The 27,082-nt window shown below is 44.7% G+C and overlaps 1 protein-coding gene across 1 annotated transcript in view; it reads left to right on the forward strand.

Moving 5' to 3' along the window:
* Positions 1-27,082, forward strand: part of KSR2 (kinase suppressor of ras 2) — a 2,099,185-nt gene that overhangs the window by 86,948 nt on the left and 1,985,155 nt on the right. The gene's annotated exons all lie outside the window — the stretch shown is intronic.

The raw sequence follows: 27,082 nt of genomic DNA on the forward strand, positions 1-27,082 counted from the left end.
CGTAAGTGGGGGCTTACTAGTAGCATTTAATTGACAGGCCCTGGGTATATGGTATACCAATCTACAAGAGACTTATAAGTAAATTCAATATGCCAATCAGGTGTAAACCATTTTGACATATTTAAGGAAGTGAGCATAAACCTTTGAGCATTGGTTAGCAGTGGTAAACTGCACAGAATCCTAAGTCCAACAAAAACGATTTCAGCAAAAAAATGAAGGGTGAAGGCAACAAGTTTGAGGGTGAACCTGCAGAGATGGCCAAGTCTAAAACCGAGTTATAGTTAATTCAGTGTGGCAAGCGAGTTCACAACACTCGGTTAGGAGGTGTGCGTGTTAAAGTAATATTTGTGTAGGGTGCAAATCATAACAGGTTATAACTATAACTTTATAATTTCTAAGGTTTGTGTAGTTTAAGTTGTTTTTGTATAGAAATAATACATTAAGGGCCAGATGTATCAAGCCTTTTTGCATTCGCAAACGGTGCGAATGCCCGTTTGTGAATGCAAAAATGCCTTTTAGTATTCGCAACGCAAATTTAAGGAATCGCTAAAATAGCGATTCCTTAAATTTGCAAGCCTGTTTAGCAAATTGCGATTCTCTAAATAAGAAATTGCAAATAAGGAATCCTTATTTGCGATTTCTAAACCACATATAACAAGCAATTCCTTAATGCAAATTTGGCATTAAGGAATCGCTATTACCACCAAGTTGAACTTGGTGGTAACCATGTGCAAATTTAAAAAATACATAAAAAATGCATTTTTAAAATTGACATGTAACGCACACATGCCCCTTTGGCATGTTTGTGCCTTACATGTCCTTAAAAAACTTCTTGGGGTGCAGCAGAGGGGGCACTAGGCCACCAGCACCCTGGGGTTTGCATTTCCCAAATTTGCGAATTCCAGTTAGGAATTTGCAATTTGGGAAATGCAAAATATTCGCAAATATGGGCCTACAGGCCCATAGGTGCGAATGGGGCCGGTATCTCAATTTGCGATTTGGTAATAGCATTTGTGATTTTTAAGAAATCGCTATTACCGAATCGTAAATATGATACATTGCATTTTGCAAATCAGAAATAGCGATTTCTTGAAAATCGCTATTTCCGAATCGCAAATGCCTTTTTTGTTACATCGGGCCCTAAGTTTACCTAACGATAACTAATCTTAAACCTGTTTTTTCACTAAATTTGTATGGTTATCTTTTTAAAAAAAAAAGAAATTCTAATCATATAACGTTGTTTTATGCTACTCATTTTTAATTTTTGTTTGGTACCATGGTACTTTTGAGGTAGGTCAAAGTTCATTATGAATGTCAGTGTCATATGTATGATGTTTTGCTTTCAATAGCAGGTCCTTAATAGTTCTGCAGCATCTCCAAAAAAAGTGCAAGTTGATATTCACACCAAAACTTTATTTTTTATGAAAATATGGATCCAGGGTTGATGGCTAGTTTTGTTTTGATAATGGCACTTGTTAATATTGTAAATGTAAGTTGTGGTTGTGAGCTATACAGGTACTGCAATAGTATTACGATAGTACTGTGGCATTTTTCATTTTGTAAAACAGCTTTTCATTGGCTTAGAACTCTGTGAATTGTAGGTAGGAAACAGGAAATGTATAACCCTTACCGACTTTTCAATTGATGTCTTCAAGGTGATGGTTGTGCTATTTGTACGAAGCCACCTTGGAGGTTTTGGATAACTGCAGTGGCTGAGGAAGATGATCCAGCACTGTTCAAGAGTAGGGAAAAAGTTGCAAGAGTCGGGAACATTTTTTAATTCTAAACTTACTACATGCAGCCTATATAACAAAGTTATGTCCAGTGGGGACATTAAACAGTACTCCTTTGGTACCATGAAAATAAAAAAAACCTGCAGACAGTTCATTCCACCAGGTTAGCATGTGGGGAATGAAGCCGTCAGAAGGAGCAAGAAGATGCTGAAGGAGGAACATCTGCAGTTTGGCCACTTCCTCTACTCCAACACCTTCAAGTTCTTTTGCTGCATCAGCACCTTCACCACTACTCGCTGCATCTGTCCCTCCAGTACCATCTTCTCCTGCTCCATTTGCCCTTCCAGCAACACTTGGTGAATCTGTCCCTTCACCATAACCTACTCCTGGTACCGTGGGGCCAAAACAATTCTTAAAGGCAAAACTGTGAAATTGTAGAGAAGTATGCAGTACATTGTGACCTTGTCATGGCTCATCAGTGTCCTCCCCAAAATTGTAAACTTTTGAAAAAATATATGAATACTCTACAAACCTTGCTTAACTGCCTCGTTTCTTCCTATGCATTTCACAAAGAGGAGCTATATTTCACCTTAAAACAGAACAAAGACAGTATGGTCTAAACAATATGGCTGCCTTTTTATTTTGCAAGGGCTTTGATAAAACAATAATATTGTGTGTCATCAATGTCATATACCGTGGTATCCCACACGGGTACCGGAGTATACCGCAGCCCAATATACCACTAAGTTTTTGTCCCTTATTACTTAAAAACAATTGAACAAATTCAGACCAAATAACAAAAAAGAACACTTTCCACACCATCATCTATATTCCTGCCAAATATCATGTAAATCTGTTCAGGCATTTGTTTAATACGTCTATAGAAAATCCATTGTTGGAAAAATGTGTTTTGCAACCCTCACTTTTTGCCTTTGCACCCCCTTAACTAATCACTGCAAAAATTTGCACAATCGGCCAATGCAGAAGAAAGAATAGGTCTGAAAAGTTTGGTGAATTTTCCTGAAAGGATGAAAAGTTATTTAGCAAGCAAACATCTGAGGAATTCATGTCTCTTGGAATCTTAACTATAACTACAGAGTGAATACTACCACGCTGTATTGCAATATATATATATATATATATAAATATATATATATAAATATATATAAAACATATATTAGTGTGTGTGTTACGGAGTGGCAGTTGCCACAGGGTTGGAATAGCTAGGATCGTGATTCCATAGGAAGTGCATTTTTTGTTTCTCTAATGACTTTCACGAATCTTCATGAAAAGTGCACATGGAAAGTTTCAGAATCATCTGTCAAGCGATGGCCAAAAGAAAGGGGGGGTCCCAAACCCTATTTCACCTATTCATTTTTCCATAGGAAGTTTAGACACAGATACAGCCCAAAGGCCTGAACGGATTTACACCGAATTTGGCAGAAAGCCAGATCATGGTCCATGATGGCTGCTTTTTATCATATTGTATAAATCCATCGAGTAGTTTTTGAGTAATTAAGTCTCAAAACATTGTGTAAATCACACTGAGGGGGCCTTGCGGACCTGAACGATCTCATGCTGGGATCTGATTTGCTGCCTCCACATCAACAAGGATGTGGTGGCAGCCTTCTTAGGACTCATGAATCAGTCCTTAAATCTGCATAAAAGGGTGTAGCCTGACGCCTATGCTTAGTAGGTAGGTCCAAGAGGGGTTCCATCTGGGGCCAATTTTTTTTTTTTTTTAAATTTAGCAGCAAATTCAACACTGATCCGCGAATCCACAGCAGTGTTCCAAAAAAAAGTGCAGGCTCCCATGCTTCTACAAACTGCCCCCGGGGTTGGCCAAGGCCTGTGAGACTGCACAAAGCATTTAGGGAAAAGGGGGTGCATGGCCTACTTCTCTCTCGAGTCTCTGGTAGGCCCCAAGGGCACTATTCCCTGGGGCTGACATGAATAAAAAGGGCAAGGGGCATGCGGCCCCCTAACCGAGCCTCAATAGGCTCTGAAGACCCCATCCATCAGGCTGACTGTAAATTAAAAAGGAGAGGTCATGTGGCCCCTCTCCCTGACCCCGAAAAGGCCTCAAGGACCCCATCCCCAGGTACCAATAGCAATAAAAATGGGAGGGTGGCTCGCAGCTCCTATCCCCGAACTTCAATAGACCCTGGGGCCTGATATCATTAAAAAGGGGAAGAGGGCATTGCCCCTGTCCTCTTAAAGGCCCTGGTGGATGGGGTCCCCAGGGAATCTTGTGGCTTGGGTGAGGCACTCTCCCCCTCCCCTTTACAGATATCTTCTGGTCCCAGGTGATGGAGTCCTTTGAGCTCCTATTGGCTTGGGAAGTGGGGGCTGTGTGTACACTTTCCTTTAATTAAAAAACTCCCCAGGGATGGGGTACCTGGGGCTCTTAGTGGTTTGGGGAGGGGGCCATGGATGCAGGGCCTTCAGCTGTACATGGAGGAGTTTACGTGTGCTAATAAAACTTTACTATATGTTGAAAAAAAAACTAGAAATTCACTGGAAAAAAACAAAGGTTAAAGTAGCTTTATAGTTGGGTGAACATTTCAGTGACAAAAATGTTTTTAATGTACAAAACCTCTGTAATTCACCAGTTATAGTTAATTCAAGTTACTATAACTCGTGCCCTAAGGTAACTATAACTTCCGCCCTTGCCGTGCACTGCTAAATCCCCCACATATTACATTTCTCCTGCCTTTTTCTTTGACATCATTGATAATACCACTGCAACATTTTTAATGGAATTATTGAAAATATGCATGGTGGGGATGCGAGTTCTAGTTACCTTAGAGTAAGAGTTATATATACTTGATATAACTATAACTAATGTATTTCAGAGGTTTTGTACATTTAAAACATTAGGTTGGCTTTAATCTAGTTCTCTTTTCATAGTAACAACCTCTGTAACAAGTCTCTTTCATAGACATACTTTATTGAATAAAAACCACTGACTAAAAATTTACAAAAAAAGAAACAACAATGGAAACCGGATTTAGTGATATAGAGACATGGGGGTGGGGTCACGGAAAAGCTGCGGGATGAAATGCAGATCTGAAGAGGGCATTTTATAGAGGGAAACTCAAATAAAAATGCACGATTGAAGTCGGGTGAAGTGGGAGCAGGCAGAAAAACAGTAAGGCCCTCATTCTGACCCTGGCAGTCCTAAACCGCCAGGGCCACGGGCAACGGAAGCACCGCCAACAGGCTGGCGGTGCTTCAGTGCCCATTCTGACTGCGGCGGTAAAGCCGCGGTCAGAAAAGGGGATCCGGCGGTTTCCCAACGGATTTCCCCTGGGCCAGAGAATCCTCCATGGCGGCGCTGCTTGCAGCGCCGCCATGGGGATTCCGACCCCCTTCCAGCCATCCTGTTCCTGGCGGTAAAACCCGCCAGGAACAGGATGGCGGGAACGGGTGTCGTGGGGCCCCTGGGGGCCCCTGCACTGCCCATGCCACTGGCATGGGCAGTGCAGGGGCCCCCTAACAGGGCCCCACAAAGATTTTCACTGTCTGCTATGCAGACAGTGAAAATCGCGACGGGTGCTACTGCACCCGTCGCACCCCTGCAACTTCGCCGGCTCCATTCGGAGCCGGCTTCCTCGTTGCAGGGGCTTTCCCGTTGGGCCGGCGGGCGATCTTCTGGCGATCGCCCGCCGGCCCAGCGGGAAAGTCAAAATGACCCCCGCGGTCTATTGACCGCGGTGCGGTCTTTCGGCGGTTTCCGCCCGGCGGGCTCAGAATGAGCCCCTAAGTCTTTTTTGAATGTCATTGAAATTAGATGAACAGCCCAAGAGGTTTAAGTCAAAACATGTTTAGTAAGGTTTGATTTTCACTGAAATCATATGCAACGTTCTGACCCCACTCATGTAAGAGGAGCACAGTTGGGCCATACTTGGTGAGCTGTATGTCTCTTGCTCAGTACTTATGAAAGAAATATGGAGATGAATTAGAGACTGGGTAAGAGGGTACTCGGTTGCAAATGCAGTTGAGTACTATCTCTGCCAAATTGATGGTTCATCCACCCTACTTAGGGTCAGGAGGACTGTTAGCCTTCCATCAACAGAGCAGCCATTGCCTCTGTCATTTGAAAACTACCTCAGACATCCAGATAGAGATGGGGTTGTCGCAGTAAAGCATTACACTGTCGACTTTATTTAGCATGGATGGGCTGATGTTTTTTTTATGTCATTCTCTGCCAGGGAAAACCTAGCCCTGAGGGACATTAAAAAATAATGCCTCCTCACACCCAGGGGAGGAAAGTCCCAAGGTGTGTGTGTGGGGGGGTAATTCGTTTTTTGTGTTTAAAAAAAAAAGACATTTCTTTAAAAGTTTGGTGGACAGGCATCAAAACTGACAGCAGCCATCCACCAAACTTTTTGTACTTTGAAGAGGCCTGCTGTGACTTTAGCTCCTTTCAGTGTACAGAGATGACTGCTGGCCCAGTGGTGATTTCTTAAAAAGACCAACTACTGACGTTCAAAGTGACAGATGGTAAGTCCTTCTCTAGTAAATCAGGACCTTGGTATGTAACCTGTTACCTAAGTAATCACACTCCCAGCATCATACGGATGCCATGTGGTTCAATATACCAGCCTCTCGCTTTATATCTTAGATAACTTTCCTGAACGAACACTTGATGTGTATGTTAATGCCCAAGATATGATCCCACTCTGGCATTTCCATGAGATAATTAAACTTCACAGCCATGTCATGCGTGCGTTCAAACCTGCCAGATGTGTGGTCCTTTTTACCATTATTTATGCTCCACTAGTAGTCTCATATTCCACCACACAAATGTCAGTAGGTGCCTAACTTTAGTTATACTTCAGCTTTTATTAGTGCTGTCTCAGCGTCTTGTAGGAGTCACTTTGAAAACCAGGCTATAAATACCATCTGCATCTTACCTATTTTTAACCACCACAGAAAAACTAACAGGAGTGAAGAAATACTAATAAATTCACACATCACAATTCATACATCACTCCCAACTTCCCTGTGGTTTCCGTTTCTTTCCTTTAAGAAATTACAGTAGCATCGTCATTGTGGTCACTCTTGAGCTCCTAACACCTTTTCCGATCTTTGTTTCAGATTCGGTAAATTACATGCCTGAGGCATAAACGCTACCTTCTTTTAATGTATTTTATGCTGGCATCAGCCTATCTCTGCCGCTAATGTCATATCACTTCTCAGTATGTCTTAAAATAGTATGGATTCACGTATATTTTGTCTTGGGTAGAGTTTCTTTGCATCTTTTACCATTATTAGGCGATTCCTATCTGCCATGTCCTCTCCAGTGTTTGCTCACGGTAACTATATACAACCGGAAAGCTGGGTGGAGCATGTTTCTAATCTCTATGCTCTGCCAGCAGATCTGATGGCACATGATGAAGATTATTCCCAAGCAGCAAGGCCAAATTCACGTTCTAGTCTGCCTCTGCCTGGGGGAGGTGCTGACGCCGCTGATGATTGCATTTTCTTCTCCTTCAAAGAAACTCTTGATGCCATTAATTTCTTAAAACCCGGCAAAGCACCTGGGCCGGATAAGCTCCCAGGAGATCTTTATAAATCAGAACCAAATATATGGTCCTGGTATATAAATTCAATCTCAAATAGCATAGCTGCAGGGGGGCAAATTCTTGACACATGGAAGGGGGCTGAAATTATACCAATTTACAAAAAAGGCAATGTAAATCTTCCCACCAACTATAGACCGATTAGCCTCATCGACAATTTCTACAGAGGCTAACTAGTTGGGTTGAAGATCACCAGATTCTTTCCCCACTCCAGGCTGGTTTTCGTCTGAAAACAAGCACGGTGGATCAGGTCTTTAGGCTGGCTGTTCTGTATTGGAAACATGTTGCTCTTTCTAAACAGCCCTTATATGTAGCATTCATAGATTTATGATCTTCCTTCGACCTGGTCCCTAGAGCTAAACTGTGGGAAGTGTTAGGTAGATTGAGGGTTCCAGCCGACATACTACTTTTGCTAAAGCGACTCCATGAAAGCACTTACGCACAAGTGAGATGGGGCAAGCAAGGTGAGTTGACCAAAAAAATCCCTGTTAAAAGGGGAGTTCGACAAGGTTGCGTGTTGGCCCCTCTATTATTTACCCTCTTCATTAACGAGGTGATTAAGGATTTAATTACATGCCAGAATGATGCCCCTTCTTTGAATGCACAAAGAATCCCCATTCTCCTTTTTGCAGACAACTCACTTCTCATTTCAAAGACACCAAGGGGGTTGCAAACTCTTGTTGATAGATTTAATTCATTTTGTAGAGAACACGGGTTGGAGGTAAACATCAGCAAAACCAAATTAATGGTGCTTTGCACTCGTCCCCGTAAAAGAAGTACTATCAACATTGATGTACTTCCTTTGAATAAGGTTAACTCTATAGATTATTTGGGTGTTAGGCTAACCAGTAAACTATCGTGGGAAAACCAGATTTTGATTGCTACAACATAGAGCTGCGTCCATATTGCGTTTTTATCGAAGTTCTACAATAAAAGCAGTTTCTGATGGATACAACTACCTGTAGATTCCTCACCTCATGAATACTCCCATGGCGCCAGCATTCAACGGAAATCTTCTTCCTAGCTTCTGCACGTCGACGAGGACGTCACTCTAGCCCACGCGACGCCGTCTGACGTCATACAGGCAATAAGAGGTCCTCGCCGACGTGCCGACGTCAGTTCCCTTTTTTCCGTGCATTCGAAACGGTTATCTTCGAGGGAGCTACTGTTACTTTAGTAGTTACAGTGTATTTTCTGCTGCGTAGTTCTTCTCTGCGGTAATAATGTCTCAGAGGAAGTCGGGTTTCAAGCCCTGCCGAGAGTGTGGGGGCGAGATGTCCGTTACAGATCCTCACTCCGACTGTCTATGGTGTTTGAGCTCCGACCACGACGTCGCGACTTGCGATTCATGTCAACACATGAATCCGAAGGCCCTCAAAGAACGTGAGGCTAAGCTATTCATGGCGAAGTCGAAGAGAAAGGAAAAACATCACAAAAAGTCTTCTTCGCCAAGGTCTCATTGGCGTCATCGAGACTCCCGGCGCCGTAGAGATTCACGGCGTCACTCCAGCAAGGAGACTCGTTCGAGGTCGCCTTCGGCTCGGCGTCAGAGAACTTGGGAGGTCAGTCCCACGGTCACGCCGCATCCATCGACGCCGTTGCCCTCTCCGGCGTCACCGACTTCGCCTGGACAGGCGTCTGTGATTGAGGTGATGCAGCCTCTGGTGTTGTCTCCGGCGTCACAGACGTCGAGGCCGGCGTCGGGGTCGCCTTCGATCCAGGCACCCCAGTATCCGGCTTTTCCCACCCCTGGAGCCGATAGTACCGCATTTCTTAATGCAATGTATACCATCTTTCAACAGATGGCTCCAGGGGGTGCTCCGGCAGGTCCTTCGGGGCCTTTGGCCTTTTCATTGGGTGATCCTGCGCCTCTTCGGCCGGCACCCTTTATGCCCTTTCTCCCTTTTGGGAATGTGGGCTCGGCGCCGGGGTCGGCGCCGGTGGCCGCTCCGGTGGCTTCAGAGGGATTGGCCCCAGAGGTTTCCATCCCGTCGACGTCAGGATTTCGTCCTGTGACTCCGGTGGGTCCATCGGCTCCAAGATCTCTTCGTCCTGCTCCTTCAACGCCGCCGATGCTGCCTGTGGCGCCGGACGCGGCGTCAGATATTTCTGGAGATCGGCGCCGATCTTCGACTTCGGCGGAGGCCATGTCGACTCCGCGTATCGAGCAGAGACTACATTCGAGGAGGCGTGCTCTCCGTCTTTTGGAAGAGCAGGAGTACCAACGAGTCCTGGAGGAAGGAGAGGTTGAGGACTCTGGTGATGGACTGCATGGTCTGGATACGGCCAGTGGGCTGGACACTTCCCCTGAGTGGGACCTTTCATCTCCAGGGGAGTATACAGAGGAGGCTACTACCTTTCACGCTGTGGTAAGGAAGGCAGCTAACTTTCTGGACCTGCCTTTGCCGGTGGCAGAGGCGAAGCAGAATTTATTGACTGAGGTATTGCATCCGTCCTCTGCTGCAGCGGAGCCTCTCTTGCCGTTTAATGAGGCTTTGCTTGATCCGGTGTTAGAGGTGTGGAAGAAGCCAGTATCTTCCTCGGCGGTTCATAGGGCTGTGGCCAGGAGATATCGAGCTGAACCATCTGACCCTGGCTTTCTTTCTAGACACCCTACGCTGGAGAGCTTGGTGGTGCAAGCCTCCTGTTCATCGAAGTCAGCGCCTGGATCTTTCCCGACCGTACCTGGAGACAGGGACTCCAAAAAGCTGGATGCACAATCCAAGAAAATATTTTCATCTTGCAGTTTGGCGTTGAAGGCCACCAACGCAACTTGCATTCTGGGGAGATACATCCATGCTCTTATGAACGATATTTCATCTTCATTTACGGAGCTTCCCCAGGGACTCTTGGATGTTGTCTCGGACGCCCAGGCTGCCGCAACCCAGATTATCCAGTCTGGGCTGGACACGACCGACTCGGTGGCTAGGGCGATGGGCACGGCTGTGGTGGCAAGGAGACAGGCCTGGCTCCGTAATTCAGGGTTTTCTGCGGACGTGCAGTCGACCCTATTGGACCTCCCGTTTGATGGGGACAAACTGTTTGGAGCCAAGGCAGATTCGGCCTTGGAGCGATTTAAAGAGAGCAGGGCCACAGCCAAATCGTTAGGGCTGCAAGCTCCTTCTTCCTCTGCCTCTTCCAGGTTTTTCAGGAGGTTTCGTGGATTTGGGCGTGGCCCTTCCTCCTCTTCCTTTCGGGGGAGATTCCAGCAACCCGCCTCTTCCCACCCCTATAGATCATATAGAGGGAGAGGTAGGGCCCGCACCAGAGGAGCCTCTCAACAGCACTCTGCCTCTTCCTCGTCCTCTGGAGGGGTGCAGCAGGGAAAGCAGCCTTAGGCTTCCACCATTTCCCACTCACTCCTCTCCTGTAGGGGGAAGGTTACGACATTTTCTCCACAAGTGGGAGACTATTACAACGGACACTTGGGTTATCAGTATTATGGGAAAAGGCTACACCCTTCCCTTTCAGGAGTTTCCGCCCCCCATCCCGCCCCGCCCATCTTATTGTTCAGAAGAACACCTCCTGTTGCTAGAACAGGAGGTTCAAGTCCTCCTTTCAAAGGGCGCGGTGGAGTTGGTCCCAGAGCAGGAAAGGGGTCGAGGTTGTTACTCAAGGTACTTCCTGATTCCCAAGAAGGATGGTCGGTTGAGACCAATCCTGGATCTGAGGATCTTGAATTGGTTCCTCAAACAGGAAAAGTTCAAGATGCTGACCCTAGCTCAGGTGCTTTTGGCATTGAACAAAGAAGATTGGATGGTGTCTGTCGACTTGCAGGATGCTTATTTTCATATCCCGATACTCAAGTCGCACAGGAAGTATCTCCGGTTTGTGGTAGGGTCGCAGCACTATCAGTTTGCGGTCCTCCCGTTTGGTCTTACTTCAGCACCTCGAGTCTTCACAAAGGTGATGTCGGTGGTTGCGGCAGAGCTCAGAAGGAAGGGGATAGCAGTATTCCCTTACTTGGACGACTGGTTGATCAAAGCCAAGTCTCCGGAGCTTGTGTCGCATCATCTGCAGTCAACAACCCAGTTGTTGTTCGATCTGGGCTTTTCGGTGAACGTGCCCAAATCTCACCTGGAGCCCTCTCAGCGCCTCCTGTTCATAGGGGCAGTACTGGATACAACATTGAATCGAGCCTTTCCTCCGCCTCAGCGGATTCAAGATATTCAGGAGTTGGTTCCAATGTTTCGAAATGGAGCGGTAGTTCCAGTCCTCAAGGTCCTTCGTCTGCTCGGTCTGTTTGCCTCCTGCATACTGTTGGTCACGCATGCTCGCTGGCATATGAGGGCTCTTCAGGGGTGCCTCCGAAGGCAGTGGTCTCAACACAAAGGAGATCTAGAAGGTGCTGTCAAGATCTCCGGAGATGCTGCTGTGGACTTGAAGTGGTGGATTGCGGGCAACAATCTTTCACAAGGAAAGCCGGTCGCGCAGTCACCACCAGTGACCACGGTCATAACGGATGCTTCCACTCTAGGGTGGGGAGCTCATCTGGGGGATCTGGAGATCAAAGGGCTTTGGTCTCCAGAGGAACAGATTTTTCATATCAATCTGTTGGAGTTGCGGGCTGTACGTCTGGCTCTCAAGGCCTTCCTCCCTTCCTTTCGTGGTCAGTCGGTACAGGTCCTGACGGACAATACTACCGCGATGTGGTACATAAACAAACAGGGAGGAGTAGGGTCGTACCTTCTCTGCAGAGAAGCTCTTCGACTAAGGTCCTGGGCAAAGGACCATCAGATTTGCTTGGTAGCAAATCATCTGGCCGGGGTCTTGAATATACGTGCGGACAGTCTCAGTCGCCATTTCTCGGCCGACCACGAGTGGCGTCTCCATCCAGATCAAGTCCGTTTAATCTTCCAGATGTGGGGGTTTCCTCGGATAGATTTGTTTGCCACTCTGGAGAACGCGCATTGTCCGTTATTCTGCAGCCTCCAGTATCCGATGCAGGGAGCGTTGGGGGACGCGTTTCAGATAACCTGGTGCGGCCAGTTCCTTTACGCGTTTCCCCCATACCCTTGATTCCTCGGGTGTTGAGGAAGATTCGCCAAGACTGGGCCCAAGTCATCTTAATAGCTCCGGATTGGCCAAGGAGGGTGTGGTACTCCGACCTTCTCCAACTCTCACTGTGCCCTCCGCTCCGTCTCCCTCTCAGGGCAGACCTCCTCTCGCAGTCGCAGGGGCAGGTTTTACACCCCAACCTCCAGAGTCTGCACCTACATGCCTGGAGATTGAGCGGGGCAACCTGAGTTCCTTCTCTCTCCCGCCTGATGTAGTGGATGTTATATTAGCGGCCAGGCGACACTCCACTAAATCTATCTACGCTAATAGGTGGTCTAAATTTGTTATGTGGTGTGGAGAGAGACAGATTGATCCCTTACATGCTCATCTGTCAGATGTTTTGTCTTTTGCTCTGTCTCTAGCGCAGAAAGGTTGTGCAGTGGCTACCATTAAAGGTTATTTGTCTGCCTTGTCAGCCTTCATTTGTCTTCCAGACCAACCATCGTTATTTAAATCCCCTATTGTTCTCAGATTCTTGAAAGGTCTTCTGAATAAATATCCTCCAAAACCATTCGTTATGCCTCAATGGGATTTGTCCTTGGTCCTCACTTTCCTTATGGGGTCCCCTTTTGCGCCTATGCATTCTTGCCCCTTAAGGTATTTAGTTATTAAGACAGTCTTCCTGGTGGCTATAACATCTGCAAGGAGAGTGAGTGAGTTGAAAGCCTTATCGGTAAAACCCCCTTATACAACTTTTTATGGGGATAAGGTGCTTTCCTCCCGAAGGTTGTTTCACCTTTCCATTTGGCCCAGACAATTACTTTGTCCACGTTCTATCCTCCGCCTCATCCTTCTAAGGAGGAAGAGAGACTACATCGCTTGGACCCAAAGAGGGCGTTAAGCTTCTTCATTGATAGAACGAAGGATTTCAGGCTGGAGGATCAGCTGTTCATCAGATAATTGGGCAAGAGGAGAGGAAAGGCAGTCCACAAGAGAACACTCTCCAGGTGGGTTGTTCTTTGCATTAAAATCTGTTACTCTTTGGCAAAGAAGGATCCTCTTGATGGCATTAGAGCTCATTCCACCAGAGCTAAGTCGGCCACTTCGGCCTTGGCCAGGGGTGTTCCTGTGGTCGACATCTGCAAGGCCGCAACTTGGTCGTCCCTTCATACTTTTGCGAAACATTACTGTTTGGACTCTGAGGTCAGAAGGGACGGCCATTTTGCACGGTCAGTGCTGCAGGATTTCTTGGTTTGACCATTTCGCACCCACCACCGGGCGTGGTACTGCTTTGGGACTCTATTCATTAGGTGAGGAATCCACAGGTAGTTGTATCCATCAGAAGAACGAGTTACTTACCTTCGGTAACGACTTTTCTGGTGGATACATTAGCTACCTGTGGATTCCTCACGGTCCCACCCGCCTCCCCGTTGCCTTTCTGGTCTTACCAAGTAATCCTTGAGTGTGCTCCTCTTGGTCTTCAAGGCTGCAATAGATTTTGTATATATGGATACTTGTGTGTATATATATATATATATATATATATATATATATATATATATATATATACAGGGAGTGCAGAATTATTAGGCAAATGAGTATTTTGACCACATCATCCTCTTTATGCATGTTGTCTTACTCCAAGCTGTATAGGCTCGAAAGCCTACTACCAATTAAGCATATTAGGTGATGTGCATCTCTGTAATGAGAAGGGGTGTGGTCTAATGACATCAACACCCTATATCAGGTGTGCATAATTATTAGGCAACTTCCTTTCCTTTGGCAAAATGGGTCAAAAGAAGGACTTGACAGGCTCAGAAAAGTCAAAAATAGTGAGATATCTTGCAGAGGGATGCAGCACTCTTAAAATTGCAAAGCTTCTGAAGCGTGATCATCGAACAATCAAGCGTTTCATTCAAAATAGTCAACAGGGTCGCAAGAAGCGTGTGGAAAAACCAAGGCGCAAAATAACTGCCCATGAACTGAGAAAAGTCAAGCGTGCAGCTGCCACGATGCCACTTGCCACCAGTTTGGCCATATTTCAGAGCTGCAACATCACTGGAGTGCCCAAAAGCACAAGGTGTGCAATACTCAGAGACATGGCCAAGGTAAGAAAGGCTGAAAGACGACCACCACTGAACAAGACACACAAGCTGAAACGTCAAGACTGGGCCAAGAAATATCTCAAGACTGATTTTTCTAAGGTTTTATGGACTGATGAAATGAGAGTGAGTCTTGATGGGCCAGATGGATGGGCCCGTGGCTGGATTGGTAAAGGGCAGAGAGCTCCAGTCCGACTCAGACGCCAGCAAGGTGGAGATGGAGTACTGGTTTGGGCTGGTATCATCAAAGATGAGCTTGTGGGGCCTTTTCGGGTTGAGGATGGAGTCAAGCTCAACTCCCAGTCCTACTGCCAGTTCCTGGAAGACACCTTCTTCAAGCAGTGGTACAGGAAGAAGTCTGCATCCTTCAAGAAAAACATGATTTTCATGCAGGACAATGCTCCATCACACGCGTCCAAGTACTCCACAGCGTGGCTGGCAAGAAAGGGTATAAAAGAAGGAAATCTAATGACATGGCCTCCTTGTTCACCTGATCTGAACCCCATTGAGAACCTGTGGTCCATCATCAAATGTGAGATTTACAAGGAGGGAAAACAGTACACCTCTCTGAACAGTGTCTGGGAGGCTGTGGTTGCTGCTGCACGCAATGTTGATGGTGAACAGATCAAAACACTGACAGAATCCATGGATGGCAGGCTTTTGAGTGTCCTTGCAAAGAAAGGTGGCTATATTGGTCACTGATTTGTTTTTGTTTTGTTTTTGAATGTCAGAAATGTATATTTGTGAATGTTGAGATGTTATATTGGTTTCACTGGTAATAATAAATCATTGAAATGGGTATATTTTTTTTTTTAAGTTGCCTAATAATTATTCACAGTAATAGTCACCTGCACACACAGATATCCCCCTAACATAGCTAAAACTAAAAACAAACTAAAAACTACTTCCAAAAATATTCAGCTTTGATATTAATGAGTTTTTTGGGTTCATTGAGAACATGGTTGTTGTTCAATAATAAAATTAATCCTCAAAAATACAACTTGCCTAATAATTCTGCACTCCCTGTATATGTATATATCTTTTTGTATATACTTGATTTGCATATATTTGTTTGTTTGATTTAAAAAATAAAAATAAAAAAAAAGGAGGGTTATATTAAATCTACAGCCATTTTATTGCAATGTTGTGTGATTTACAATGTTATGGGATGTTGCTTTGCTCTTTTCATTGCATTGGTTTATTATTCTCATGCACGTAAAAATTTTTGGTACTGACGTCGGCATGTCGGCAAAGACCTCTTATTGCCTGTATGATGTCAGATGGCGTCGCGTGGGCTAGAGTGACGTCCTCGTCGACGTGCAGAAGCTAGAAAGAAGATTTACGTCGAATGCTGGCGCCATGGGAGTATTCATTAGGTGAGGAATCCACAGGTAGCTAATGTATCCACCAGAAAAGTCGTTACCGAAGGTAAGTAACTCGTTCATCTCCTGCGATTAAAATGTATATAGCTAAAGCACAGGGTGCAGCTCTGTACGGGGCGGAAGTGTGGGGATTTTGCAACTGCAGTAAGATATCGGTGGGCGAAAATAATTTTGCGAGGGCTTTAATTGCATACCCCTGCAGTACACCTTGGATTCCCCTTTTTTTCAACTTGGGTTAAATCGAATAGCCGACCTAGTTGCCTTAAGACCTCTTTTATATTGGATAAGGATATGGATTACCCCTGAATTGGACATATATAAGGTCTCACTACTCGATTTAAAAAAAAGCCAGAATGTTGCTACAATTCCATGGATTAGACATGTGTCCCATTGGTTCTGTTTGTTGGGACTGAGCGATTATTGGGAAAACCCCCACAATCTAGAGAGACGCCATAAAAATGTTTTAAAATCAGTTTATTGGTCCTATGTAAGGGACAATTATATAACCTGCAAATCACATGGCCGCTTGACGAATCTCTATATTGATTTTAAATGGCTTCCGCAATATGAACCTTATCTAGATATCATACCCGATTTGCAGGGTAAGGGCTTGTATGCAAGATTTTGGTTTGGAACCTTGTCATTGTTGTCCTTAACCAACAGTTGGGGGCCGTCCACTTCTTCCACTTCTTCCGATATATGTGGAGGCACCTCTGAAACTATTGAACATTTTTTTTTTTTTGTCCTGCCTATTTTACCCCACGGTCAAAATGGATCCGTAAAATCTGCTGAGATATGGGATTAAATAATTGTACTTCTGCATTAAGGATCCTAAAAAAATCACAGTTCAAATGACCTTATTCTTGCAGTCAGCAAGTTCTTAGTGGCAGCGTGGCACATACGTCGCTGTCTTTTAAAAAATAAGGACTTACGAAGTTGACCCAGATGAAACTTTTATGTGTAATTTGATTTTATTCATATGTATTAACATTTATATTAGATTACTCATGATTGTATTTAATTGTGATTATTTATTGTACTGTGCTGCTTTGATGGTCAATGGACCGAATAAAGCTTGTTGTTGTTAAAAAATAAAAAAAAATAAAAAAATCAACAAAAAAAAACTTTGATTGTAGAAGGCATTTAATCTGTGAACCATGGCATGCAGCTCATGTTGACCTGTCACATGTTTCCTTTGACAACTTTGTAGGATTTCGATTTTCATTTGACCAGCTGCATGTGATCTGGAATGTGATTCTTTTAGAACATCTATATTGAAGTGCACAATTATTCCATGAATGTTACAATCCTTTGTTTATGAGTATTTTGGCTGCCACTGCATTAAAGCCTGGAGCGCTTTCTGCTCTTTAAACACAGGGAGCAGGTGACTTTTCACGTCACTTAGTATTAACGTATTTCGAAAATCTGCTCTAGTTCCCTCCCCCTCAACAGTGTGAAAAAAAAAATCCACACTCTAGTATAAGTAGAGTGTAAATGTATACATACAATTTGAGATCACAAAACGAGGATCCACACGGACAGATGATCCCCTACAGTTGTAGTCCTGTATTATCCCAAATGTATACTCTGATTAAGGTGCGTACCTATGAAAAAGAAGTTTGTTAGATAAACATTTGGTAAAAATTATTGTTCTCATAGACGCTATGTTGCTGTTATGACTTTCAACGCATTTCCTGTTGCTTTCCCACAGCCTTTTATTCACTAGATCAGTACTTTGCCTGTGTGCCTGCCTACATATTCCATGGTCAGTTCTATCTCTCTTTTGTCACAGACATCTTTAATGGCATTAGCCATCTGTATCCATATTTCAATGCAACCTGCAAGGGTCTCGATACAGAAGCTTCCAAATTATAGACTGGAAGGTTATTCAACACAGCAGACTTTCATTTCAAAGTCTTCTATTTTATTGAAACTATGAACAGGTCACTTTACCCCGTGGTGCTCCTTAAAAACCACTGTCTTGGTTGTTGTGTAGAATTGGGGAGTAGTGCCAGTGAATATTCTGGGAGCAGGCATCTCCAAATTGTGCATTCAGAGACTCCCCATCCCAGCGAGACCTTCACTAAACCATTTAGTGCTGAGCTATATGGAATTAAGGAAGGCATCACCAGTGCTTCACATGCCTTTTTGACTGGAACTGCAGTATCATCACTTTATTGGAGGACCTACACAGGAAACCTCGTTTTAGCAGAGAGTGCAAGTCATGTGTTTGAGAAGTTGAAAGTAGTACTAGTAATTTCTTTTTTCCCTATCACAGGGCAGATGTGATCAAACCTCTGAAATCTAATAAGAGGCGGGCACCACGTTCTCATTATGTTTCTCAGTCCATGCAGATCCACCGCCCTGCCACCCACTGGAGCGTGTCCCCTGAAATAAGTCCTGGTATTTTGCTAATTAGTTGCTTAACAGGTTGAAATTGTACTCTACATGTGAAAAGTAAAAGGGAGCATTTCTTTTACAGTAACTTTTTCTATTGTTAGAGTAAGGCAGAGGGAAGAAGACATGGAAGGAAGTTGCTAGTTTCTTTTAACAGCTGCAATTAAGCTTCTGTCTTCCCCAGCTGAATTACTTTAGTAGGGTTGAGAGGGTGCATATGGAAGTGGTTCGTGGTCTCCATCCGATGGATCTTGGAGTGGCCTGGTAGGCATGGGAGTTAGTAGCAGTTTACAATTTACGTTTCATTAAGCCAATTTGGCCACACGAAGAGGGACAAGAATCAATATTGAAGTTTAGTGCATTTATTTCAAATTAGTAATACATACACATATCAAAATCAGATTATAAAGGTATAGAATCAGAATCTGCATGCCAAAACACAGGAAAAATGTAAACTCAATAGCATAACGCATGTAGTAATTACAGTCACAGCAATACAGATACTAATGAACAAGAATTGGCATTCCTTAAAGGAATTTGGATTGTTCCTTCTCAGCATGAATGGGTGAAAAGTAATCTATCTTAGGTTCTAACTAAATAAAGGAAAAAGGACAAAAAGGGGGTTCAAGGGATTCGGAAATGAAGCAAGGTAAGTTTCAGCATCACAAAGCCTCCAGTAGAAGTCTTTAGGTAAAAATAAATCGGTGTTAACACAAAGCTGTGCTTCATGGTAACAATGGTAGGGGCTGTTGGGACCAGGAGTAAGGGGAGGTCTGTACTTCTCCAGGTCTAAAGGAATCTACCAACCCTCTAACAATGTGAACACTAACTTAAAGTGGAAAGTTCCAGGAGCATCTGTATTTCTGAACATGTCACCAGAAGCCCAATTAGTTCTCTTTCTCACGGAGCACACTCTCAACATGGAGTGAATCTCTCATCCCACGGAACTCTAATGACCAGGTTAGCCTTCGATAGGCAATGAATTGGAGGCTTCTTTTGCTAATTAAATCTTCCAGTCCGTGCCAAGATCTCCTTTTTCAGGCCTTTCCATCTCTAATACACAATACTCCTTTCTCTAGCTAAAAGATCACAGATGTGCACCTGCAAAATAAAAACATGCAAAGCACAGAAAATACATTTCAAACATTAAAATGAAGGTCTTCTCATGCTAGCTTAGTAAATTATTGTCAATGAGCACTTTTGGCACTCAAATATAACTGCAACATTATATCAGAATAAATGCAAAACATGAACAATGAATTCATGATTACAGATGCTATGTGTTTTTCAATAAATACAGCGTTTCGAAATACAAGTATAAATATGAATGAGAACTATAAATTTCATGTTAAAGCTAAACATTAAAACTCCTGCATAAATGAAACTGTAGCTTCTACAGTGAATGCACCTTCGATGATATGTCTTAATATTTCACTTTTACATTAATAAGGTTAAAGCACACAGAGTATAAGATATTGATTACATTGTAGAGTTACTTCTGTAACATGTAGGGGCACAGTCAAAATTATGCTACTGCAGGGTGACTCACCCAGGCTGCCTGATCCATGCTCCCCTGGGCTTGAGAAGAACCTGCATTCCTGGATGCTTTTATATCAGAGTCCAGCTGTTCTTGAAGATTCAAGAGTTTGTACATCCAGGTTATTTTTGAGTTGTCTTTACATGCAGATTTCTGGTAATCTGGTTCTGATGGATACAAACTACCTATGTATTCCTCACCTTATGAATTCACCCTTGTGCTAGCATCCGACGGAAAATCTTCTTCCCAGCTCTCCACGTCGACGAGGACGTCACAATTGCACGGCTCCACGCGACTCCGTCTGTCACCGTGCCGATAAGAGGTCCTCGCCGGTGTGCTGACGTCAGTTCCCTTTTTTCCGTGCCTTCGACGCTAACGGTTTCCTCCTAGCTCTCGCTTTTGCTCTTTGTAGATACAATGTCTCCCCCTAGGAAATCCGGTTTCAAGCCATGCAGAGAGTGTGGGGGTCGCATGTCGGTCACTGACCCTCATGACGATTGTCTTTGGTGCCTTAGCTCTGAGCATGACGTCGAGGAGTGTGCGTCTTGTCAGAGCATGAATCCTAATGCTTTAAAGGAAAGGGAGGCCAAACTCTTTTTGGCCATGGTGAAGAAGGGTCCTAGGAGCCATCGTAGATCCTCTTCCCATGCTTCTTCGAAGAAGCATAAGAAACGGCGTTGAGATGATTCTTGGTGCCGTTCAGCTCGGAGCCGATCAAGATCGAGGTCTCCATCTTGTCGGCGCCGTGCGTCGTGGGAGGTGAGTCCGATGGTGACTCCTCAACCCCAGAGTCCTGAGGCTTCTCCAGCGCCGTCTGTCTTTGAGGTTGTGGCACCTCAGGACAGTCATCGATTTTCACCTGCTGCTCAGGAGTCCGATGTAGAGCAAGCACAGGTGCAACAGGGAGACCAGCGGTATCCTGCATTCCCGGCTCCGGGAGCGGATCCAGCGGCATTTTTTAATGCCATGTTTTCTATCTTCAATGCCATGGCCCCTGCTGGTGCACCAGCTGGTCCCACAGGTCCATTGGCATTTTCATTGGGCTCCCCTGCTCCGTACAAGGCGGCGCCGTTAATGCCATTCTATCCGGCTGATGGTACCGGACCGGCGCCGATGACATCGCCTCAAGGTCCTGTGAATCCCATGACATCGCCTTCTAGATCTATGGCGCACATATCATCACCCCATCAACTGGGGCAGATGGTGGAGCCGCAAGCATCTTCAGCGCCATTAGGATCCGTGCCGGTTCCGAGTGATGGATTTGAACGGAGTCAACCTTCCTCTCCTGTTCCTCGTCAGGTGTTGAAGCCGGTGTCTTCGATGTCGGCAAATTCCATGTCGAGGCTGAGTTTGGAGGCTCAATTGAGGTCACGTAGGAAGGCCTTGCGTCTCCTGGAGGAGGAAGAGTATCAAAGGCGGTTGTTGGAGGAAGGAGAGTTTGTCGAGCCTTTGGGACAGTATCAGGACCTGGAATCGGCCAGTGGGCTGGATATTTCCCCAGAATGTGACTTGTCTTCACCGGGGGAATTTACGGAGGAGGCAGCTTCTTTTCACACAATGATCAGGAAGGCAGCGGACTTTTTAGAACTTCCATTGCCTGCTGCAGAAGTTAAGACAAAAACCTTAATGGAGGTGCTGCATCCTTCTTTTGCTTCTGCAGACCCTTTGCTTCCTTTTCAAAGAGGCTCTTATGGAACCCATATTAGAACTTTAGAGGAAGCCTGTATCGTCGCCTGCGGTGAATAGAGCTGTGGCAAGGAGATACAGAGTGGCGCCTGGTGATCCGGGATTTTTATCACGACATCCTACCCCAGAGAGTTTGGTGGTCCAGGCCTCTTGCTGTACACAGTCTGCTCCGAGCTCCTTCCCTGTGATTCTATCTGACAGGGAATCCAAGCAGATGGAGCAATCCGCAAAGAAGACTTTTTCGTCTTGCAACATGGCTCTCAAGACTGCAAATGCTACCTGTGTGCTGGGTAGATATGTCCACACCCTCATGGACTCCGGAAAGGCCATGGTTCTTGATCTGCCGCAAGATGTAGAAAGACCATTTGGGGAACTCCTGTCTGATGCGCAGACTGCGACAAAACAAATAATTCAGTCTGGCCTGGACTCTATGGACTCGGTGGCCAAGGCAATTGGTATGTCTATTGCTATCAGGAGGCACCCTTAGACTTAGAGGTCCTCTGGGTTTTCTTCAGATGTACAGACCACCTTGTTGGATTTGCCATTTGATGGGGAAAAACAGTTTGGAGATAAACCGGACTCTGCCATAGAGCGCTTTAAAGGTAGCCAGGCCACGGCGAAGTCTTTAGGATTGCAAACCTCCTCTGCTACTCCTTTTAGGTCCTTTCGTAGGTTCAGGGGGTTTGGACGTGGGGCAGTTTATCGAGGGAGACCCCAGTCCTCGGTCCAGCAGCCTACCAGCCTCCCATATCGGTCCTTTAGAGGGCGGGGAGGGTTAGAACAAGAGGGTCCACCCGGCAGCACCCTACATCATCCTCTTCCTCTGGAGGGCAACAGCAAGGTAAGCAGCCTAGTTTTCTCCCCTTTATAGATCATACTTCTCCTGTAGGGAGAAGTTTATGTCTTTTTCTCCACGAGTGAGAATTAGTTACATCGGACTCATGGGTTCTAAATATTGTGAGAAAAGGACATGCTCTCCCTTTTCAGGAGTTTCCTCCTCCCATCCCTCCCCGTCCCTCCTTTTGTTCAGAAGACCAACTCCTGTTGTTACAGCAGGAAGTTCAGACCCTATTGTCAAAAGGTGCAGTAAAGTTGGTTCCAGAGCAGGAAAGGGGTCAAGGTTGTTATTCAAGATACTTCCTGATCCCCAAAAAGGATGGGCGTTTGAGACAGATTCTAGACCTGAGGATTTTGAATTGGTTCCTCAAACAGGAGAAATTCAAAATGCTGACTCTAGCGAAGGTACTTCTAGCGTTTAACAGAGGATTGGATGGTGTCTGTCAACTTGCAGGATGCGTATTTTCATATCCCTATACTCAAATCGCACAGGAAGTATCTCTGGTTTGTGGTGGGGTCGCAACACTACCAGTTTGCGGTCCTTCCGTTTGGTCTTACCTCGGCACCTCGAGTCTTCAAAAGGTGACGGCAGTGGTGGCAGCAAGTCTCAGAAGGGAAGGGATATTGGTATTCCCTTACCTGGACGATTGGTTGATCAAAGCCAAGTCTCCAGAGCTTGTTTTGCGTCACTTGCGGTTGACAACTCAGTTGTTGTCCAGGCTGGGTTTTTCGATCAATGTACCCAAATCTCACCTGGAGCCCTCTCAACACCTCCTGTTCAGAGGGCAGTGCTGGACGCAACATTGAATCAGGCCTTTCCTCAGCGGATCCAGGATGTTCAGGCGTTGATTCCAATGTTTCAAAATTGAGCGGTTGTTCCAGTCCTCAAGGTCTTACGCCTGCTCGGTCTGTTCGTTTCTTGCATTATGTTGGTCACTCATGCACGGTGGCACATGAGGGCTCTCCCATGGTGCCTCCACAGGCAGTGGTTTCAACACAAAGGGGATCTTGAGGAGTCGATAACTATCTCCAGAGACGCTGCAGCGGATTTGCGATGGTGAGCTGTGAACGGCAACCTTTCGCAAAGAAGGCCGTTTTCACTGCAGCCGCCGGTGGCCACGGTCATGACGGATGCTTCAACTCTAGGGTGGTGAGCTCATCTGGGGGACCTGGAGATCAAGGGTCATTGGTCTCCAGTGGAACAGACTTTTCATATCAATCCATTGGAATTGCGGGTGATACGCTTGTCTCTCAAGGCCTTCCTCCCGTCCCTTCGTGGTCAGTCAGTCCAGGCAGCAACTTGGGCGTCCCTCCATATCTTTGCAAAGCATTATTGCTTGGACTCTGAGGGTCGGAGGGACGGCCATTTTGCACAATCTGTTTTGCAGGATTTCTTGGTGTAATCAGACAGGCACCCACCTCCAAGTGTGGTACTGCTTTGGGGCTCTATTCTTAAGGTGAGGAATCCACAGGTAGTTTGTATCCATCAGAAGAACAAGTTACTTACCTTCGGTAATGCTTTTTCTGGTGGATACAGTGGCTACCTGTGGATTCCTCACAGTCCCACCCGCCTCCCCGTTGCCTGTCTGATTGCACTAGGATATTTGGTTGTATAGATGTATGTATATTTTGATATTTTTCCTGTATATATAAATGATGGTTTCGATTATGTTGTATCATGAAGGCTTTATGTATATATGTATTTATTGGAGTTATTGTGGAGTCGGTTCTCACCTGTTCACCTCAAAGGCACGTAACAAATGGGTGAAACTGACGTCATCACGCTGGCGAGGACTTCTTATTGGCACAGTGATGTCAGACGGCGTCACGTAGAGCCGTGCAATTGTGACGTCCTCGTTGACGTGGAGAGCTGGGAAGAATATTTTCCGTTGGATGCTCGCGCTAGGGTGAATTCATAAGGTGAGGAATCCACAGGTAGCTATTGTATCCACCAGAAAAAGTATTACCGAAGGTAAGTAACTTGTTCTTTAGGCACTAAGCACCACCCTTGTATTCCATGCAATCTGCAGCTTTCTTCTTGAGGATAATGAGTAGGGGTAAATAATGTGCAACTATTTTCTACCTCCTGTGATTCCAGCCTAATAAATAATCATTTTGCTTTGGTCATCTGCAGCAGGAATGGCATTACCTCCAATGTTCTTGCTGAAATACTGATGAACTGAAAAACAGCTGACCATAAAAGCATACCATTTGGCTAAAATAGTCAGCTCATCTTTTGGCCTTTGATTTGCCAATTTTCATATAGCAGATAGAAAAAAACAAGTTTGTCTACTACTTACAGGTGTTCCATAGTACAAAACCACCTCCTAAATTGGTGACAATTTTCCTCCATCTGTTAGTTCTTGTGGAATAAGATTTCAAGCTGCCATCTCCAGTTTAGGTTAAACAGTGATAAATGCATCCCTCATACAATCTTACAAGGTGTGTATTGAATTGCCAAACATTTATCATCTTCTTTGATTGGAGCATTGAGCAGTCCTCTAATATGTCTGTCACTCCATGCCAGTGTCTTCTCTCCTAGGTACTCACTATGTACTGCTTTGAAAAGGCACATTTGGTATTGTATAATTCAGCATAGTAAATTGTGAACATCAGTAAGACTTCTGTGAGATCAAATGTTTGTTCATTAGGTGTTCAGATGTATGGTATATGCTGTTCTTCACACCGTCCTTGCAGCATCAAGGCTAGTGCAAGCCCAGGTCTATCGCTTTCTTCAGATTTTCTCACTTTAGCTGATCTGCCTAAAAGATATTGTTTTCCTGAGTTGCAGTGTCTCTAAGCATCTTTTTACTGATTTCGCTAGCGTCTGACCACAGCGTTTTTCAGCATATATTCACTCAAGCTGGGTTAATCTAGCCTCAAGTATGATGAGACGGAGCCTCAAAACACACAGTTTTGAAGCTTCTTTGTATATTCAGATGGCTCCTTTGTAAATGTTGAATTCCTCTCCAAATTTTTGCAGCCCTGTCAACCAAGCCAACATTTATGTTAAAGTATTCTGCTATAGTTGTGTGAACCTCCATGTTAAATGTGGGATCATTTAGTGCATTTGGTGTGAAGTTCCAGGTAAGTCAAACTGGTGGGGTAGGTGAACCCTCAATCTAGCTAGTATTGGAGAGTGATCAGATAGTGTTCAGGGTAGCACATTTATGTGTGTTACCCATGTTGCTAGCTGTCTCTTGAGTAACCAGTAGTTGATAAGTGAACTATAGTTTTCAACCAGTGAGTAGAAGGCAAATTGTTTAGCGTTGGGATGTAGCCTAACCAATACTTCAATATATCCCTCCGTTTGCATTATTGGCTTGATGTTTTGGGAGGCGTGCATTAGTTGTTTCGGATTCTTTGCCGATCTATCACGATTGGTGTCTAGGATCACATTGAAATCACCTCCCTATAACTTGAATGTTGTATGCAAAGAGTTTTATTTGCCTTGAATTCTTGAGAAAACATCCGGGGAGTCCATATTGTGACCATATACATTGACCATGTGTATGTCTAGACCATCTAGTTTACTCAGAACCATTAAGTGGCTGCTCTGTTCTTCTGTGATGTGTTTAACAATTGAAAATTGGGATTTGTTTCACATTAGACCTGCAACTCTGCTAGAACCAGTTGTATAGGAGGTAAAGAATCTTAGATGGCCTCATTTAAAAGTAAATGTTCTAACGAGCTGTGATTTAAATGGGTTCTTGTTAAAAAACAAAAGTTATGTAAATTTTGTGACATTGTATGGTGCAGGTTTCTGTGGTTATTTTATCCCCTCACATTCCAGCTCAACAATCTAATTTATGGGTTCTGAGAAGCATGCTGAAATGAGTCTGACCTCGTAGAACTGCTGGATCATGATTTATGGGATAACGAGGGGTGATCATTATCATGTAAGGTGTTTGTCTGGTTTATACCTTCTGTCCATAATAATTCAAGGAGTGTTCTGCATTGGAATTTGATTGCCCTTGCACCCTGTGCTCAATTTACATTGGTTCTAAGTGACAATTTACTACCCTGAAGTAAATCTCAAGCATAAAGTTAACTTGTCCAAACTATGAAGATTTGTTATTTACGCATGAGAGAAGCCTGGATCGAATACCTTCTACAGGAAGCAGAGATAAGCCCCATAATCCTACACAAAGGACTGATTACCCCTACTGATAGTCTGGGTCCAAGGCTGAGAAAGAAAGGATACTTGTGCATTTCAAAGTCTCTTCTTTGAAGTTACTCCCACTCCAAAGCCACATTTGGGTATAAGTACTGGGTCTCGGACTCCACCAAATCAGACACATCTAGACCTACAACTGGACTTTGTCAAAAGAACTGCTGTGCAAGGACTACTTTTCCGTAGTGCTGCCTGCTGCTTTCTAACCCTGCTGAGGGAAAGCCCACGCCTCATCGTGTTTGGCTTGCACTGTTGACTTTGCCCTGGTCAAGCATGACCTCAGGTAAACCCTAAAGCACTTTTGCTTCTAAGCGCTAGAAAACATTTTTTCTTTAAAAATTCAAAACTCAAGTACTACTCATTGGATTTTTGGCATTTTTTATCTTGATTTATTTTTAAAATTATTGTCTATTTTTCTAAACCTGTGTGGAGCTTTGATGTGGTGTTTTCATTGTTTTACTGTGCATGTTGCACAAATTCCTTACAAATTGCCTCTTCAGATAAGTCTGACTGCTCTGTGCCAAGCTACCAGAGGGTGAGCACAGGTTATCTTTTAGTGTGTATCTGACATACCCAGACTAGAGTGGTGGTCCCTACTTATACGAGGCGCATAACTCTGCCTATCAGAGACCCCATTCTAACTGCATT

This window comes from Pleurodeles waltl, chromosome 11, assembly GCF_031143425.1.
Source record: "Pleurodeles waltl isolate 20211129_DDA chromosome 11, aPleWal1.hap1.20221129, whole genome shotgun sequence".
Lineage (NCBI taxonomy): Eukaryota > Metazoa > Chordata > Amphibia > Caudata > Salamandridae > Pleurodeles > Pleurodeles waltl.